Raw genomic sequence first — 6,063 nt, 5'->3', positions numbered from 1 at the left:
TGTAAACATACCCCGGAGGGCCCTGTGCACAAATTTAATTGCCAACACTGGAGGGGACATTTAAAAAGCCACTTAGTACTACTTTGTCACTTAGTCAATGAACATTAATTGAGCCCTAGACCCTACAATTAAGGAAGGAATGAAACACAGTCCTAGTCCTCAAAGGGGCTTACATTCTAGGGGAAAGAGAGGTGATACAAAAGCTCTTACAGTTGTGAAACTGCTTTCTTCCAATGGACATAGCCAGCCTTAGAGCTCAGGGGCCAAGGGAGGCCCCACAGTGCCCCTGCCCAGTCGGAGCGCAGTGGCCTCTGAGCGGAGGCGTCTCCTCTCCGAGTGGACCAGCCACGAGGGAGAGCTAGTCTGACAGTCAGGCAGGATCCATGAGAAACACACATGGTTGTTGTTGTTTCTCTCTCTCTCTCTCTCTCTCTCTCTCTCTCTTTCTCTCTCTCTCTCTCTCCACTAAATTTTGATGCAAAGAATTAAATTCTTTTCTGGTGACACATACTTCCCGTCAGGATGAGGCACACCGAGGCAGTCAAAACCACCAGAATTAAATAAAGAAAAACCCTTCGAATTCCTCTAGGCACACACTTTTGGGTTCCGCTGGGCAGTTGCCATTTTCCCAGGGGCTAAGCCAGAGGTAGCTTGGAGGGACTGCAAATAAAAGCAACACACTAATACGGGTAACAAGCACAGTGACACCAAAACATCCACCATTTATTATCACCAATTAAATTTCCCAGTTCTATAAAAGCAGAGGTGGATTTAACAGTGTGCGCCCTGGGCCCCGACTTCTGCAGAGCCCCGCAAAACCCCTACTTTACACTTTTTTCTAATGACACCAAGTTTGGTTTCATATGTGCAATTTTAACATTAATAGTACATAATATTTTTTATTTATTTAAAATATGTTTAACATGTCTTTTTATTTTCCCTGTCTCTCTCTCTTTTTTTAATGGGCCCAACATTTTCTTCTGCATCCTGGGCCTCAACCTACCTTAATCTGCCTCTGTATAAAAGCAGTTCATTCTCACAGAAAAATGACAAAGTTTGTGTTTTTGTTGTAAACATGAAACCAAAATCTCCTATAATCTCTCAACTACTGTTAATATTTTGTTGTATATATTTTCTTTTTAAAAGTCACATTTATATGCTCTTTATATCCTGCTCTGTTCATATAACTTTATATGGTAAATATTTTCCCATTAATTGTTTTTTACATCATAATTATAAATGATTACATAACATTCTGTTACACCATTGCTCTGATTTAGTGGGTCAATCTATTGTTGAACATTCCAATTTCCCCTGTCTTTTGGGTATTATATATATTATTATTACTCTAATCTGATACTTGCCTTGAGAGACACCGCTGGTCTCCTTTCTTACATTATCTCACTTCCTCATCATAAGCCTCCAGAATAGACATAGTCAGTGTTTTAGAAATGAAGGAAACCGAATTCAAAGAGTTACAGAACCGCATCAAGGTCAGAGCCAGGTCTAACTCTGAGCCAGCGTTACCCATGATCACAACACCCTGGGTGTGCTTGGCTTTCACCACGCCACGCTGTTTTCTGTCTTCCCAGATGGAAGACTTTTCTTGTATTCTCCTTTGTCCAAAATTTTAATCCAAAATTTTAATTCTGGTCTCACTTCTTTCACGTTCCCATGGATACACCGGTCCCTCGTTAAGGTTCAAGCTTTTCCAATTAAACAGTCTGCATTTGAAAGTTCCCAGGCAGCTGGGCTGATGCAGTGGATGGTTCCCAACTGCTGGGCCATGTGTTCTCTCCCTCCTTCCCCCTCAGCTGTTCTGGGATAGACAGGCTGCAAGGTTCATCATGTCTCCACACTGTAAAACTGAATCCTGATATACTCATGAAAGCCCTCGTGGTTATTTGTGCCCCCCATTTGGATTCCCAGTTACATTCTCAACAATTTCTAAGATCTGAGGTGCCCTCAGCTACTCAACACATTATAAGCAGGCTACTAAACTTAGAGAAAAAAAAAGTCAAGCTCAAAATTCTCTTTTGAATTTCAGTTTTGTATGTTCAATAGTCTGATTGACACCCATACTCAGATTTTTTGAGACTTACCCTATCTAATTCAGAATTCTTGCTGTTTCCCTCTGCAATTTGTCTGTGGCAGGCATTGCTGGCGGTCTAGCCAGTAGCCATGCCCTACCTCCTCCTTAGTTCACAGAGCCTTGATTTTGCTCAGGGACAACGTGCACAGACCGGGGGTGAATCCAGGCTTGGTCAAGCCTGTCATAGCAATCTCAGCCCCATTGCTCATGCTCTTGGCCTCCAGCAAGGGGTGGTCAGTGGGATTTAAAGGAAGTCTACTAGAGAATTTGTAGATGCAAATTGTCCTTGAGATAAAAAGAGAAGCTGTGTTAGCTATTCCTTGTGCAGAATTTCAAGTCATCTTGGCCTCACTTTTTTTTTTTTTTGTATTTTTCTGAAGCTGGAAACGAGGAGAGACAGTCAGACAGACTCCCACATGTGCGGGACCGGGATCCACCCGGCACGCCCACCAGGGGCCACTCTCTGCCCACCAGGGGGCGATGCTCTGCCCCTCCGGGGCGTCGCTCTGCCGCGACCAGAGCCACTCTAGCGCCTGGGGCAGAGGCCAAGGAGCCATCCCCAGCGCCCGGGCCATCTTTGCTCCAATGGAGCCTTGGCTGCGGGAGGGGAAGAGAGAGACAGAGAGGAAGGAGGGGGGGTGGAGAAGCAAATGGGCGCTTCTCCTATGTGCCCTAGCTGGGAATTGAACCAGGGTCCCCCGCACGCCAGGCCGACGCTCTACAGCTGAGCCAACCGGCCAGGGCCTTGGCCTGACTTTTTACTCTAACCATTTCTGTGGTGATCAGTTCCTTACAGGATTCTACCAGGTCTTCTGAGGACCTCTGGCTTTCTGCTCTGGGCTTCCCCATCTTCCAGTTACCCCCACCCCCACCAAGCCAAGATGCCATTATCTCTCATTTGAACTACTTCAGTGGTTTCCTAATCGATCTCCAACTCCTGCCCTTCCCCAATATTGTGATTCTCCCCATCACACCAGAGTGATCTTTTATTATTATTTTTATTTATTTTTATTTTTTTACAGAGACAGAGTGAGAGTCAGAGAGAGGTATAGATAGGGACAGACAGGCAGGAATGCAGAGAGATGAGAAGCATCAATCATCAGTTTCTCGATGTGGCACTTTAGTTGTTCATTGATTGCTTTCTCATATGTGCCTTGACCATGGGGCTACAGCAGACCAGTGACCCCTTGCTCAAGCCAGCGACCTTGGGTCCAAGCTGGGAGCTTTGCTCAAACCAGATGAGCCCATGCTCAAGCTGGCGACCTCGGGGTCTCAAACCTGGGTCTTTTGCACCCCAGTCCTATGCTCTATTCACTGCGCCACCACTTGGTCAGGCCAGAATGATCTTTTAAAAATACAATCTGAGCCATGCTAAATTTCTGCTTCAAATCTTTAAAGGACTTGGCATTATATTTTGAGTAAAATTCAAACTCCTTCCAATGAACTTTAAGACCTTGTGTGATCTAGCCCCCTTTCCATGTCTCCAACCTTTGTTTATCTCAGTTTTCTCCTTGCCCAAGCAGCGCCCCAGACCTTTCGTGTTGGGGTCTTTACCATGCAGAGTCTTGTGCCTGGAACATGGTTTCCCTAACACCCTCTCTGGCTGGGTCCTTTTCATCAGCCAGATGTCAGTTTAAATGTCTTTCTTCTTAGAGAGGCCTTCGTTACCACCCAGGATTAAGCAGTCCTCCATTATTCTTTACTATACATCTTGTTTGTTTTCTTCATAGCGCTCATGGCAAGTTGCAATTACATATTTATTTGTTTGTTTACTCCTTAATTGCTTGTTTTCATGATGAGGTTAGAATTTTTTATAACAAAGACAAGGTTTTTATTCTCTACCATATACCCAGGTTCCTCTATAACACTGGCCTTAGAATGTGCACTCAATAAATATTTGTTGAATGAATGAATAAATTGTGATAACAACAATATTAGTTGCCACTTAATGAGTTTCTTATTTGTGTGTTCACATCCTGGCTCTGTTGCCTATTAACTGTGGGCTTAGCTAAGTATCTTAGCCTCTCTGTGCATCAGTTTTCTTAGCTCAAGTGCAGATATTAGTGGTCCCCAGTTGAGTGAAAAGAATAATTAAATTATTTATTATATGTGAAGAACTGAGAACAGTACCTGGCAAATAGTAAGCATTAGATAAATGCTTAGCTGTTATTGTTGTCATTATTCTGATCTCTGCCAGGAAATTGAGGCTCAGGAAGATTAGAGCCATGTAGCTAGTATTTGACAGCCTGTGATTTGAACACACTGACAGTGTGAACTAACAAAGATACCTCTGCCTTAGTGGAGGTAAAATGATAAAATATTTTGTAGAAGAAGTTATTGATGGATATTATTGAAAATGTCTGACACATTATAATTTTTCTTCACCATTTGATTGCTTCTAAGTCTTTTTGAAAGCATAACCAGATGGCAATTTTTTTCAAGGATCGTCACATAAAAGTATAATAGAAACAAAAAATGCCTTAATAGAATTATATTTTTAATAACTTATATGGCGCATTATTATGAAATTTGCATGTGTGGGGGGGAAATACAAGGGAAACGCAGTGAATTGCTGTGACAGCTTCTACGGAGGCAGGACAGCCTGCACTTCCTCAGAGTCCATCCACTCTTTAACCCTCTCCAGCCTGGCTTCTCCACCCTGCATTGAAACTGCTCCCACAGAGCTCACCAATGCTGACGGCATCAGTCATATTTTCAACTGACACATCCAATGGGGGCTTTCTGGGCCTCAGATTACTGGGTTAATTCGAGGCATTTGATATTATTAACCAACAATGCTCCTTGTTGCAACTCTCTGCTCTCAGAGTCACCACCACGACTTTCCTGTTTCTCCTACTTCTTTGCCATCCTGCTGACCAATCACTCGCTGCCTCTTCCCCAGGGTTCAGCTCCTGGTCCACTTCCCTTCTCACGCTTCACATTCTTTCCCAGGAAAATAAGACCCAAGATCATGACATCTGTTCTCACTACAACCTGCAACTCTAACCAGAACCTCTTGACATTTCAGTACAGACTCATCTGCTGGTCATTTTTTCTGAATAGTTGGAATTTCAGTGTCTGGAACTCTCAAATAGGATCATTCCTTTTCTTCGAATTGCAGCCGCTCAGAACCCTCGCCACCCTTCCCCTGGACATTCTGCCATAGCACCCTGCTGACTCTCTAGCCTCAGCCTCCTCCCCAGTCCATTCTCAGCTCTCCTGGAGACTTTTCAAAACGGAAGTTTGACATCAGATATCCACGTCTGAAAATGGCAGAGTAGTTTCTCTAAGACCAACCCTCCCACAAATTACAAGTAAACACTATAGAAAAAATATATAAAAACCAGCTACCTGAAGGCACTGGAGAGGAATCAAAAACAGACAGATAGTGGATAAGAGTCAGCACTTGGAAGAATGAAATGTCATGTATGAGTTTCACATTTCTTTAAGGATTTTGCCTGAGGGAAAACCTCAGTCAATACTGAGCAGGACAACTAACCTCAGATAGAAGCATGCGTTCTCACTGGATGAAAGAGCCAGAGGAAACCACAGCCGAGGTCGGTTGGGGAGGAGGAATCCCAGAAATGGGAAAGTAGCATCTCATATAATGATTCGTACTGGTCAGTTTTGGATTCTGTTCCTTCTAAATCAATTTATTATTTATATTTTCTTTATAACAGTAATGCATAGGACATTTAGAAGCTATAGAAGAACAAAAGTAAGAGAACTATTCCTAATTCAATAATTATGTCCAGGGACTAACCTTGGTACTGGGAACATAGCATTAAGAAAAAAACAAAATCTTTGCTTTCACTCTAGAAGCTGAGTCACATAAGAGGAAAATAAACAAATAAATGTGTAATATGATGCTAAAAGTGGGAATTTCAAGAAAATAAAAGTCAGCATTGCTGGACAATATAGAACAAGAGAGCAAATATTTAGGATGATAAAAGTGGGCACTTACAGGAAGT

Source organism: Saccopteryx leptura, chromosome 1 (assembly GCF_036850995.1).
Source record: "Saccopteryx leptura isolate mSacLep1 chromosome 1, mSacLep1_pri_phased_curated, whole genome shotgun sequence".
NCBI lineage: Eukaryota > Metazoa > Chordata > Mammalia > Chiroptera > Emballonuridae > Saccopteryx > Saccopteryx leptura.
Note: the sequence above shows the minus strand (reverse complement) of the source record.